The sequence below is a fragment of the Mauremys mutica genome, chromosome 2, assembly GCF_020497125.1.
Source record: "Mauremys mutica isolate MM-2020 ecotype Southern chromosome 2, ASM2049712v1, whole genome shotgun sequence".
Lineage (NCBI taxonomy): Eukaryota > Metazoa > Chordata > Testudines > Geoemydidae > Mauremys > Mauremys mutica.
In genome coordinates, this window is record NC_059073.1 from 162,813,231 (window position 1) to 162,827,857 (window position 14,627).

Here is a 14,627-nt window from a genome sequence, read left to right on the forward strand (position 1 = left end):
TTAAGTAGCCCTGTAATACAATCCCTGCTGCCCAGCTTGTGTCTGAGGTACTTTTAGCAAACTGAAGTCTGTACTATTCTACACTCAGAGCATTACAAAAAAATGCTTTTGTAATCTATGATTTTCAGGATTCTAAAAGTTGCTTTGCGGTTAGTGAATGATGACTATAGTATCACAGTGCCTACTGACGATAGTGAGGACACCTGTGTTTACCTTATAGTTCTCTCGTTATTGCGTGTGTATATGTGAGCAAAAATTCTGTAGCAAAATATTTTTACCCTTGCTTCTGGCTGATGATCAGGTGACAGTTTACAAAAGCAGGCAAAGTAACTTCATCCCAAGGCATTCTCAGTAAACTTAAACTATGTAAGATGTCAATGGGAGTCAATCTTTTTATAACAAATGTTTCTGGAAGTTCAAAACCATCAATTCAATTCAAGTTAAATGCAGGTGTTTTCTGCACTTAGTGGCAGCTGCCAGAAGCTGGAATAACTTCTGGCTCATGGTATTTCGAATGTGACAGGAACCCCAGGCCATGTTTGAAATCTTACACGGCAACCTGTTCTTTTGAGACTCCTCGCCAGGTTCCTCCTCCACTGAGGGTAGACTGTAATTGGCTAACCAGACCATACCTTCTGAGCTTTGCCCATTACAAGACTAATAGAAATTAGAGCTAGAAAGATAATGCCTCTGGTCCAGGAAATAAATGTTCAGCCTTTCCTTGCCTCAGCTCCCCATCTGTAAAATGGGGATAATAGCACTTCCCTACCCCACAGGGGTGTAATGAGGCTAAATACATTAAAAAATTATGAAATACGTTCAGGTTTAGTGATGAAAAGGGTATATAAACGCTAAGTATTATTACTGTAATGGAATTGAAATAAGTAGCCTATTGTAGCATTACAGGAGAAGATTAGATTAAAAATGCTATATTGTGAAAAGGCTGTTGCTACATGGATGACAAAATCAAACCCTCCAATGCTAAGATGGGTTGAGGTAAGTGGGAACAGAATCTTTTAAGGACATGATCTACACTGTGAGGGTATACAGCCTTAGGATCCACTGGCATGGAACCCTCTGCCTTCCCATTGCAGCTCAATGTACTACTCACATGAGTAAAGTTAGTCTGATGGGCAGGCTTTTGCAGGATCAGGCCCAAAGACAGATGTGGTAGCTCCATCTTTATTTAATGTATGGTTAAACCCTGCTTAATGATTTTAAAGAAAAAGATTTTAGCCTTTACCTCTTAAAGGACATTTAGGGCTTGTCTACACTGGCAACATTAAAGTGTTGCCATGGCAGCGCTTTAACATGGCCTGTGTAGTCGTGGCAGAACGGCTCTCTCCCAGCACTCTAAAAAACCCACCTCCATGAGGGGCGCGGCTTCCAGCGCTGGGGCACTGTCTACACTGGCACGTTACAGCGCTGCAACTTGCAGCACTCGGGGGTTTTCACACCCCTGAGGGCTTGGCTACACTTGAAAGTTGCAGCGCTGGGAGTTACAGCGCTGGTCATGCAACTGTGCAGGGCCAGCGCTGGTGTGTGGCCACACAGCTACCAGCGCTGGTGTGTGGCCACATTTGCAGCATTTACAGCGCTGTTGGGAGTGCTGCATTATGGGCAGCTATCCCAGCATTCAAGTGGCAACAACGTGCTTTTCAAAAGAGGGGGGTGGAGGGTGGTGTACTGTGACAGGGAGCGGGGAAGATAGAGAGAGTGGATTTTTGGAGCCAACACTGTGTGTTAGCTTCCCTGGATTGAAAAATCACAAAATGTTCGCGAACCTCAGTGTTTGTTTTTTAGATAAGCAGTTCAACGGAGCTCATTCTGGGATATCTCCTTATTCCCTGGAGGCCAATAAAAGCGCTGGTGTGTGTCCACACTTGATGAGCAGCGCTGGATCACCAGCGCTGCAATCGCTACATGCAGCGCTGGATGTGCCTTGCAGGTGTGGACGGTTACTAATTGCAGCGCTGGAAAGCCTCTACCAGCGCTGCAACTTGCAAGTGTAGCCAAGCCCTGAGCAAAAAAGTTGCAGTGCTGTAAAGTGCCAGTGTAGACAAGCCCTTATTTAACTTTAGTTTTTTCTGTAATTTTAAAATTATTTATAACTCTTGCTCTCTAATGATGCTTAGCGCTTGCCTCCGTTTTGTACAATTACATCTCACGCCTTTAAAAAAAATAAATCACTTTTAACCCTTGCCTATTTCCATTGCTGACACAAAGTGGCCGGCCAGGGAAAGCAAGTTATTGCTGAGGTAGGTTTGGTGCTGAACTGAGTAGAATGCAGGTGACATCACAAGGGAAAAGTGCTAGGAGAGTCTAGAGCCAGTGAAAGTGGTTGGCTTTCAACCTCTGCCCCCAACAGGCCCCTGGAGCAGGGGCGGCTCTAGACATTTTGCTGCCCCAAGCATGGAGGGTCCGCTGGTCCCACGGCTTCAGGGCACGCCTGTGGGAGGTCCACCGAAGCCATGGGACCAGTGGACCCTCTGCAGGAAAGCCGCCAAAGGCACCCTGCCTGCCACCCTAGCGGCAACCAGCAGCGCGCCCTCCGCAGCTTGCCGCCCCAGGAGTGCTGGAGATGGAGGTTGTATTGGGTGCATCTACCCAAGAGCTAGTGGAAGGAAGGGAATGGGAGTAGGCCCTGGTCCCTTATGATCTCCACTGCTTCTGCCTGGTGCTGGGGTAGTGGAGGCTTGTGAGGGACTTAGAATCATAGAATCATTGATTATTAGGGTTGGAAGGGACCTCAGGAGATCATCTAGTCCAACCCCTTGCTCAAAGCAGGATCAATCCCCAAATCGCCCCCTCAAGGATTGAACTCACAACTCTGAGTTTAGCAGGCTAATGCTTAAACCACTGAGCTATTCCTCCCTCAGACTTGGGAGTGCTGCCTCTGGAAGGCCCATGAAGGCAGTGGCCAGTAGCGTGGGCCCCATGCTATTGGAATACAGCATAATCAGCCCTTTTTTAAGCAAAGAATTTATTCACCTCTCCAGTGAGATGGGGTAAGAGCCTAAATGTAGCCGCTTAGTTTGGGCCAGTTTTAATTTAAAATATAATAATAAAATAAAAAGGTAAGTGAATCTGCACCAGTCAAACTTGGTGGTGCTCAGTAAACGTGATTTTCGTTAAAATTATATTGTAGACAAAAGTGGCCAGTTACAGTCCTGTAAAGTGCTGAGCCCTTCTGAGAGCCCTCAGCTCCCATTGACTTGAATGGGAGGTGAGGGCATTCAGCAGCCCCAGCAGGATTTGGGCTCCATGCATAATTCAGTGATTTGTAAGTGTGCATGACTGTGAATCTTCCGGGGCAAGGAGAGGGGAGAAATGTTTACATGAAAGGTTTAAAATTTTACAAGCTTCCGATTATCTACAGGGCTCAGCCCAGGAAAACATATCTTGGTCATGTGTGCTACAATAGGCAGAACCGGGCATCTATTTTTATATGCTGTGGAATCAAGACATAATTCAACTAAAACTGAGCCCTAAGATTATATCTGACATTCTAATCCAGCCACCTACTGAGAAGAAGAGTCATCAGTTTTAGAATCTGAGATCTGATATTTTATTCATCTCATGGAGATGGAGCAATGTGGGCTCAGACTTCAGTGAATACATTTACTAGATGAACACCTTTAATGTCCTTTACATTATAGTTTCTCAGTGTTAAATATTTAAATCTGAGCGGCTTATTTTAAAAAATAGTTTAATTAGAAGCGGATTCTATGCTCAATTCCTACTCTTATGAAAAACTGTAACAAATAGCACAAGTGAGAATTTTTTTCCCATATAGTCTGATTTATCAACCAGAACAGGATAAACATTAGCCTACTGCTGATGTGACAAATGTGACAGCTGGAGGGGTCTGGAATGAATACAGAAACCTTAAATAAGCTTTTCAATTGAGCTCATTATGAGGACATTTGTTAAACACACAGCCTCTTCTTTTGCTGTGCCAAGCAGCTCTTAGCATACACACATTGGAAACCTATACTTTATAGCACAAGGGCTCTATTTTGCATGCTAATTGCTGGTTCACCATTAGCCAATTGTTTCTAAGTTAAATATTGATGGGAAGTATAGAGCGTGATCTGACTATTTATCATGGTTTAGAATAATCCTCTCTCCTGAGTTCATATATTTACTTTAATAGACGTTAGTGTATTAATATACATTTTTCTGGATGTTAGGGTGTGCAGTATGAATGACTGATTTTGATGGTCAATCTTTTTATAACTGATGTGATTTTATCCAGTGGAGGCGGGCGACAAAGTGCAGAACATTCCATCAGTCTTCTTGTGCAGGAATTCTGTATCAATAGAACTTAAGCAGAATCTTCCTGGATTCCCTGCCAGATGTCAGCCTGCAAATCTTTTAGTGTAAGGAAATTTTACAGCATCTCTACTGTAGATGGCCCAGATCCTACCAACAGAGTCTGCACATCCATGGAGTTCTGTTGAATTCAGTGGCACTCCTCATGAGTAGTATAAAGGTAATTGCAGATTTTGGATGCAGGATAGATGGATCAGTTATCTGAGTTAAAGTGGTAATCTCCAGAAATGTGCATCCTCAGCAACTGTAAGATATCAACTGGAAAAATAGTAAAACAGGAGAATTAAGAGCCAGATCGTGGACTGCATCTGAGTGCTAATCCCTAGCATTACGTGCTACATCAAAAATGCTATTACAGTAGACACTTGTTTGCATCAACACCTTGTAAGAGCAACCACTGCTTATGAGCAGCATTTCCCCTGGAATTACTTTCTCTACTGTGAATTGTCAACACTCCCCATAACAGCAATAGCTGCTTAGGAGCAATGTAGCAAAAGGGCTATGTTGCTACTAATGAGCAACTACTGTATTCTGATCTGATACCATTGTTATATTCACCTTGCTCTGGTGTAAACAATTACACAGGAGCAGGTCAACAATACGTCAGGCCTGGCAGGCTCAATTGTTCTGCACACCGAGGTGAGTGGGTAGCTTCTCCATTTCTCAAGACAGTGACGGGGGTCAGGTCTCATTTACAATGCAGTATCAGCTTAGTGTGCTAATCCTGTATGTACTTACAGGTTGTTTCTCAGTCATTTCTCTTCTTGTTTCCAGCCAAGTTAAGTTTTTCTTTTCTACTTCAGTTTATTGGTTTATTTCCCATCTCTCACATTAATCTCTGTCCATGTAGTAATAAACAAACTGGGACAGGAAGGAATTGAGTCAAACTTGTCTGCCTTTGAGTTGTGCTGCTTGGCATTATAAGAGGGATCAGGCCTTTAGCCCTGGAAAATGTATACACCTTGGACCTGATCCCGAGCAGACGTGCAGACAGACTCCTGCACCTGCACTGCCCCGCTGACTGGAAGGGAAGGGAGCTGGAATTCATGGGGGCTCAACAGAGGCACAGGGGATTCACCTATGAACCTCTCCTTGCTAGACTGGGGACTTAAAATGGTGGCAGTAACTACCTAACTTGTTTTTACTTCTTATTGTAAAGATCCACCAAATGCTATTGTGTAAGGTGGTTCGTTGGCAAGCAGGAGTGGTCACTACTATGAAGTGGACATATCCACACCTATGCAACTCACGCACCACCTGGGTGTGGTGCTCTGTCCCAGCTAGTGGCACCAAGACCACTTTGAGATTAACGAGTCTGCTCTAAAGCCTTAGCTAAGGGCCACGTGGCCAAATGCAGTAGAGGCTCATGCATTTAGCTCCATAAGTCCCAGGTTCGATGTGCCCACTGACAACCAGGGTCTGTCAGCGTTACAAGAAGGGGCTTGTCTGGGATTTCAACTGGGAAGTCTCTGAAGCTCAGGACGCGCTTCCTCAGCTAGTGGAAGTATGTAACCCACACACCTCCTGGGTGCAGTGTTCTGCCTCATCTAGTGGTACCAAGACCACTTAGAGAGAATTAAATGAGTCTGCTCCATCATGCACAGCAACAGCCTTTGCTAAGGGTCATGTGGCTTTTAACTCATGCACGAAGCTCCAAAGGTCCCGGGTTTGATCCCACCAACCGATAACCAGGGTCTGTCAGTGTTACACACACACACACTAAATGACTCAGTATTCACTACCAGTAATAAATTCTGCTAAATGGGAGAAAATGTTCTGATTTTGCAAAGATTAATAAAAAAGGCATACAGACACTCCCCGAGTTACGTAAATCCGACGTACGCAAATCTGAGTTTACAGAAAAAGTTCTGTAAGCTAGAAATAGGAGGGGGCTTGGGGTTTTTGTTGTTGTTGTATGTTTGTTTTATTTATTTATCTATTTGTTTATTTTGCATAATGGTCGGAGATGCATTTCTGACGTATACAAAATTCGAGTTACACACGGCGTTCCAGAATGGAACGCCTTGCATAAGTCGGGGAGCATCTGTATACAATATTCATCAGCTAGAACATTTCCACCATGACACACACACACTTCTATTGATCCTGTATTCATTTACAGAAGTAATGACACTGTTATTATTCTGCAGTGGTTACTAAAAGTAATCTAAGTTTATATGCTACTGTTCCTGTTACCAAAAAGACTGCAAAGCACTTGTCTGCTTTGCACAAAGATACTATTCAACTGCTTTTTAAAAGAAGACATCATTCTTAATGTAGCATTCTTTACAGCACTGAAAATCCAAATGTCCTTTGGCTAACTGTTTGAAAGAATGAAAAGATTCAGACACAGTCCTTTACAAGCAAGCAATAGAGACCAACTGCCCCCAGGAGTTATTTTCCCTCGTCAAAACTCTACTTTAATGCCTACATAAAACTTGATAGTGGTTAGGCTGCTAGTGTGCCAAGACCACTGCCTTTCATGCTGACCAATACTGTCACATTGTTTCCTTGTATGCCCCTGTCTGGATCCATCTGTTCTCTCTTGTTTCATACTTAGATTTTAAGGCCCTGGGGTCAGAGACTGCCTTTTTGTTCTGTGTTTGTCCGTTGCCTAACACAATGGGGGCCTGGTCCATGACGAGGGCTCCTAGATGCTACTGTAATACAAATAAATACTAATAGATTGCAGTTCTACCCAGAAAAGTGATTATGTAAAGATGGCACCTTCTCGTTCATTGAGCCATTGCCTTGCACCTTTTATAGGCCACAGAGTGTATGGGAGCCAATAAATATGGAGCCCCAAATTGTCATTCAATAAATAGTTGCATTTGAAGGGACTAGCCAGTACTAAACCTGGCAAGCAGTCGTGAACTTTTTCTTACACTTTTTCTTTCTTTTTGCTGGTGAGCCAACCATCTCTGCTTTCTTCTTCCCAGCCCAATGACTTCCCTTCTCCTCAGTCCTTACATATTTATTTTTTAAAGGAACAGGAAACTAATACATCCCTCAGATGTAGTAGTAGCATAGGAGCATTTGAGATAGTATTAAAAAGCAGTGCAATGAGTAAACAGGTTGTATTAAACCCAGCATCAACCTGAGCCCTTATTTGTCACTCCAACTGGGGGGACCTTCTCCTCCTACATCACCTTTCCTGAAGAGTTGTGCCAACATGGCTACTGCTTTCTCCAAGGATCTCCCTGACCCAGGAAGCGAGGATTGCTATGTCCATCCAAGAGGTAGTGTTTCCAGTGGCCACCCTGACCTAGTGAGTAGAGCACAGACACAAGAGATAGGAGACCTGGGTTGTCAGTCCGTTGTCAGCAACGGGTTGCCTGATGGCTTTAATGAAGAAAATCATAGAATCATAGGGTTGGCAGAGACCTCAGGAGGTCATCTAGTCCAACCCCCTGCTCAAAGCAGGACCTAATCCCCAACTAAATCATCCCAGCCAGGGCTTTGTCAAACCTGACCTTAAAAACCTCTAAGAAAGAAGATTCCACCACCTCCTGTGGCAAAGTTCCTCCTCTCCTCTAGTAGGTCCTGCGCTTATTGGCGGATTTCCTCCCCTCAGTGGTCTTCCCCTTGGATGAAACCCACAGTCTGGATCACCTCCTCCTATGTCTGATTAGGAGTAGCGAGGCTTGGGGGGAACCTGGGCTCGCCCTCTACTCCGGGTTCCAGCCCAGGGCCCTGTGAATTGCAGCAGTCTCTATAGTGCTACTTGTAACTGCTGCTTGACCGCTACAGCTCCCTGGGCTACTTCCCCATAGCCTCCTTCGAACACCTTTTTTATCCTCACCATAGGATCCTCCTGGTGTCTGATACTGCTTGATTGTATGGTGTTTCCTCAATCCTCCAGTAGTACACCCTCTCAGTTCTTAGTTCCTTGTGTCTCTGACTCCCAGCTCCTCATACGCACTTCCTTCCTCTGGCTCCTCCTCCTTGACTGGAGTGAGCTCCCCTTTTTATACCAGGTGCCCTGATTAGCCTGCCCTGATTGGCTGCAGGTGCTCCAATCAATGTAGCTCTCTCCGGTGCCTTCTAGAAAGTTCTTAATTGGCCCCAGGTGCCTTGATTATCCTGCCCTGATTGGCTGCAGGTGCTCCAATCAATGTAGCTCTCTCCGGTGCCTTCTAGAAGGTTCTTAATTGGCCCCAGGTGCCTTAATTACCCTGGAGCAACTGCCATTTTGGTTCCCATGGTACTAGGGATTTGCTTAGCCTGGGGCTAACATACCTGTTCCTCAGTACTTTCCTGTAGCCATCCGGCCTTGCTCCATCACATATTCCTCCCCACCCCCCTGCTCAACACCATAGGGTTGGGCAACTTGGGACGCCAGGCAGTGTGCTCGTGAAAGACCATCAGCGTTGCCATGGTGGCATCCAGCCCTATGCCGTATGTGGAACTGGAATGGTTGGAGGGATAAGAACCACCTGGTGATCCTTGCATTCTTCTCCTTATTTCTCTGCATCCATTGAAGGGGTGCATGGTCCGTCACAAGAGTAAACAGTCAGCCTAAGAGGTAATAACGCAGTGTCTCCATGGCCCATTTGACAGCAAGGCATTCTCTCTCGACTACTGCATACTTCCGTTCTCGTGGGAGCAGCTTTCTGCTTAGGTAGAGAATCGGGTGTTCTTCATCTCCAATCATTTGGGACAGAACTGCCCCCAACCCCACCTCAGAGGCATCTGTCTGTAAAATAAATTCCTTGGTAAAGTCCGGGGCTATGAGTACAGGGTCATTACAGAGGGCCGTCCGAAGGTCTACAAACGCCCCTTCTGCAGCGTCGGTCCACTTCACCATGTCTGGACCTCGAGCCTTCACCAGATCCGTTAGAGGACTTGCCCTACTGGCGAAGTGGGGAATAAACCGTAGGTAGTAGCCTACCACGCCTAGGAATGCACGGACCTGCTTCTTTCGGGTCGGCCGGGGCCAGTTTTGAATCGCTTCTAGTTTATTAGTTTGGGGCTTCACTATACCTCTTCCTACAATATATCCCAGGTACCTAGCCTCTGCTAGTCCTATGGCACACTTGGCAGGATTAGCGGTGAGGCCAGCCCGCCTTAAGGTGCGTAGCACTGCCTCAACTTTCTCCAAGTGGGTTCCCCAGTCTGGCGTATGGATGATGACATCATCTAGGTATGCAGCTGCATAACTAGTATGGGGGCGCAGCAGCTTATCCATGAGGCGCTGGAATGTGGCTGGGGCCCCATGTAACCCAGAAGGGAGGACAGTGTACTGGAATAGCCCGTCAGGGGTGGAGAACGCTGTCTTTTCTTTCGCTTCTTTGGTCAGGGGAATCTGCCAATACCCTTTTGTCAGATCCAGTGTAGTCAAGAAACGGGCGCTACCCAGTCGGTCAACCAGTTCGTCGATGCGTGGTATGGGGTATGCATCAAACTGGGATACTTCATTCAGTCGGCGAAAGTCATTACAGAATCTCGTGGTACCATCCGGTTTGGGCACTAGAACAATTGGACTGCACCACTGACTGTAGGATTCTTCGATAACGCCTAATTCTAACATTTTCTTTACTTCGGCCTTGATTTCTTCTCTTTTGGCTGCTGGGATTCGGTAGGGTCTCAGTGTTATTTTGGCTCCGGGGATCGTGCGGATATGGTGATAGGTCTCAGTCGTCCGCCCCGGTTTTGTAGAGAATACATCTCGGTTACGATTAATCATGTCGGCTGCCTCGATCTTTTGGATTGGCGTCAAGTCGGGTGATATCTTCACTTGCTCATGTACGTTATCCTCCTGGGGAAGAGTCTCCCGGGTGACTAAGCATGCCTCTCGATCCTGCCAAGGTTTTAGAAGATTGATGTGGTAAATTTGCTCCGGTTTCCTGCGGCCTGGCTGCCGTACCTTATAGTTTACCTCTCCCACGGCTTCAATCACTTCATAGGGTCCCTGCCACTGGGCCAACAGCTTGCTTTCTGCTGTGGGCACAAGGACCATTACTCGATCCCCTGGTTGGAACCGTCGAAGCTTTGCTTGGTGGTTATAATGGGTCCGTTGAGTCTCCTGAGCTTTTTCCAAGTGTTCTCGTACAATGGATGTAACTTGGTCTATCTGATCCCTCATCTGTAGTACATGCTCAACTATGTTCCTTCCGGGATTTGGCTCCTCTTCCCAGACTTCTCTGGCTATATCCAATATGCCTCGGGGGTGGCGCCCATATAGTAGTTCGAATGGAGAGAAGCCTGTGGAGGCTTGTGGAACTTCCCGGATGGCAAACATGAGGTAAGGCAATAGGGTATCCCAGTCTTTCCCATCCCGGCTCACCACTTTTCTGATCATGGCCTTGAGGGTCCTATTGAACCTTTCCACAAGGCCGTCTGTTTGTGGGTGGTATACAGAGGTCCGTAGGGCTTGTACATGGAGCAACGAACAGAGATCTTTCATCAACTTAGACACGAAAGGTGTCCCTTGATCAGTCAGCATCTCCTTGGGTAGCCCAACTCGGGAAAATATCTGTACTAGCTCCTTAGCTATTGTCTTGGAAGCTGTGTTGCGTAGGGGGACAGCTTCCGGGTATCGGGTTGCATAGTCTAGTACAACCAGCACATGTTGGTGGCCCCGAGCTGTCTTCTCTAGGGTCCCAATCAGATCCATGGCTATGTGTTCAAATGGTACCTCTATTATTGGAAGAGGTATCAAAGGGGCCCGTAAGTGTGGGCGAGGGCTATGTAGCTGACACTCTGGACAAGAGGTGCAGTATCGCCTGACATCTTCATGTACTCCTGGCCAGAAGAACCTCCGCAGGATCCTGGCCTGGGTTTTCTCTACCCCTAAGTGTCCTCCAAACAGGTGACTGTTGGCGAGGTTCAATATGGCTTTTTGATGTTTTCGGGGCACCAGAAGTTGATGTATCTCCTGCTCCTGCATTTGCACCACACGGTACAGGAGATCTTTCTTCACTATAAAGTAGGGTACTGGACCTCGGACCTTCCCTTCCACTGCTATCCCATCTATCTCAGCCACCTCTTTCCTGACGTTATCATATCTGGGGTCCTCTGCCTGGTCCCGTCCGAATGTCTCTCTCCCAGGACTACCCTGCCTGAGCTCCCAGGGGCCGGCTTCTGCTTCTTCCAATGGCCTGTCGCCATCATGGCTGCGGCCAGCCTCTGGCTCACCATCCGTGTTGGTAGTTTCTCTGTTGGCTGCTTGTGCCCATCTGCCTACTAGCGCAGTCTTCTGGCCCTGGGTCAGGATCTGGGTTCCCAAAGCCTTTGCGGCCCTCCTTTCTTTTTTTGTCTTCCGGGCCTTTTGGGGGGCTGAGAATAGATCCTGAGAAAACTCAGAAAACATGGGGGGTTGACATTCCCCCAATGATGAGTCGCTGCCAACAGGGTCTCCACTTCCCTGCAGCCTCTCAGGGGGAAGTAAATTATCAAACCCTGGATAGTCTCTCCCAATAACTACAGGATATGGGAGTTTACGAACAACGCCCACTGTCACCTCAATGGGGTTCCCCTGAACCTCTATCTCCACTGGGATGGTGGGGTATTGGCTCATGGCCCCATGCACACATGTCACTGCTACACGTTTGGCTTGTAGCAGCTGGCTACTTTTTACTAGCTTACCCGATATAAGGGTGATAGCACTCCCTGAGTCCACCAGTGCTGTAGTCTCTGTTCCATTTATCTTCACTGGCCTGGTGTAGTTATGTGGGGCTAATGCAACGCCCGCAAGGTGGATAAGGGAGCATGGGACCTCCCAATCCCCCAAGTTGCATTGCATAGGTTCTTCGGTGCTGGGACACTGTGCAGCTATGTGTCCCCACTCCTCACATGCATAACATCTATAACTGTTTCTAGTCAGTCTCCCATCATGTGGGCTAGGGGGTTTAGTCCCAGGGTTTCCTCCACTCAGGCCAATCCCTTCCTTCTGGAGTCTCTGTGGGTTTTCAGCCCCTCTCTTCCTCCACCTAGGACTCCCCAGGGGTTTGGCTATCCCTCCTTCCCGGGTTGGGGTTGGGTGTTTGCTACAGAAGGGGCTTTCCTTGCATAGTTGGGTCAATTCTCTGGCTGTCATGCGTCTTTCTACCAGCGTGATCATCTCATCATAGGTGCACGGATCGTTCTGGCCTACCCATTTGCGGAGATCTGGTGGCAGTGCCCTCGTGTACCGGTCGATGACCAGAACCTCCAGTACCTCTTCCGGACTCCGGGATTCTGTTTGCAACCATTTTTGTGCGAGATGGATGAGGTCATATAATTGGGACCGCGGGGTTTTGTCTTCCTGGTACCTCCACTCATGATACCGCTGGGTCCGTACTGCGGATGTTACCCCAGATCTGGCCAAGATCTCTGCCTTCAGCTGGGAGTAGTCTGCTGCAGCTTCTTCAGGCAGATCATGGTAGGCCTTCTGGGCCTCCCCACACAGGAATGGGGCAAGGATGCCAGACCACTGATCCATAGGGCTGTCCTCTCAAAGGCCAGAAGATATGCCTTTACATCATCTTCCCTTGTCATTTTCTGCAGCCAATGGTTAGCCCGTATGAGCCTTGTCCCATCATGCCCATGGTTCATTTCTGTAAGGGTCTTTACCTGGCTTACCAGTTCCTGCAACATAGCTCGGTCTTGAACAGCTTGGTCCATCAGCAGGCAGTTAGTTTCTTGCTGCAGCCAAACTGCTTCTTGCTGGGCAGCTGCCTGGACACGGGTAGCCTCCTGCTGGGCCGCCGTGGCTTGTATCAGTGCCTGTACTACATCATCCATTGTGGTAACAAATAGTAAACACCCCCCCTTTTTTTTGTGTGTGTGTGTTTTTAAATCACCCTCCTTCTTCCGCCGCGCTGTGCACACCAAAGATCCCACTCCTGACACCAGTTGTGGCAAAGTTCCTCCTCTCCTCTAGTAGGTCCTGCGCTTATTGGCGGATTTCCTCCCCTCAGTGGTCTTCCCCTTGGATGAAACCCACAGTCTGGATCACCTCCTCCTATGTCTGATTAGGAGTAGCGAGGCTTGGGAGGAACCCGGGCCCGCCCTCTACTCCGGGTTCCAGCCCAGGGCCCTGTGAATTGCAGCAGTCTCTATAGTGCTACTTGTAACCGCTGCTTGACCGCTACAGCTCCCTGGGCTACTTCCCCATAGCCTCCTTCGAACACCGTTTTTATCCTCACCATAGGATCCTCCTGGTGTCTGATACTGCTTGATTGTATGGTGTTTCCTCAATCCTCCAGTAGTACACCCTCTCAGTTCTTAGTTCCTTGTGTCTCTGGCTCCCAGCTCCTCATACGCCCTTCCTTCCTCTGGCTCCTCCTCCTTGACTGGAGTGAGCTCCCCTTTTTATACCAGGTGCCATGATTAGCCTGCCCTGATTGGCTGCAGGTGCTCCAATCAATGTAGCTCTCTCCGGTGCCTTCTAGAAAGTTCTTAATTGGCCCCAGGTGCCTTGATTAACCTGCCCTGATTGGCTGCAGGTGCTCCAATCAATGTAGCTCTCTCCGGTGCCTTCTAGAAGGTTCTTAATTGGCCCCAGGTGCCTTAATTACCCTGGAGCAACTGCCATTTTGGTTCCCATGGTACTAGGGATTTGCTTAGCCTGGGGCTAACATACCTGTTCCTCAGTACTTTCCTGTAGCCATCCAGCCTTGCTCCATCACACTCCCTAGGTAATCCATTCCAGTGCTTCACCACCCTCCTAGTGAAAAAGTTTTTCCTAATATCCAATTTAAACCTCCCTCACTGCAACTTGAGACCATTACGCCTTATTCTATCATCTGATACCTCTGAACAGTCTAGATCCATCCTCTTTGGAACCCCCTTTCAAGTAGATGAAAGCAGCTATCAAATCCCCCCTCATTCTTCTCTTCTGCAGACTAAACAATCCCAGTTCCTTCAGCCTCTCCTCATAAGTCATGTGCTTCAGCCCCCTAATCATTTTTGTTGCCCTCCCCTGGACTCTTTCCAATTTTTCCACATCCGTGTTGTACTGTGGGGCCCAAAAATGCCGTTAGCCTTCTTGGGCACACTGTTGACTCATATCCAGCTTCTCATCCACTGTAATCCCCAGGTTCTTTTCTGCAGAACTGCTGCCTAGCCACTCAGTCCCTAGTCTGTAGCAGTCCATGGGATTCTTCCTTCCTAAGTGCAGGACTCTGCACTTGTCCTTGTTGAACCTCATCAGATTTCTTTTGGCCCAATCCTCTAATTTGTCTAGGTCCCTCTCTATCCTATCCCTAGTCTCCAGCGTATTTACCACTCCTCCCAGTTTAGTGTCATCTGCAAACTTGCTGAGGGTGCAATCGACACCATCCTCCAGATCATTAATAAAGATATTGAAC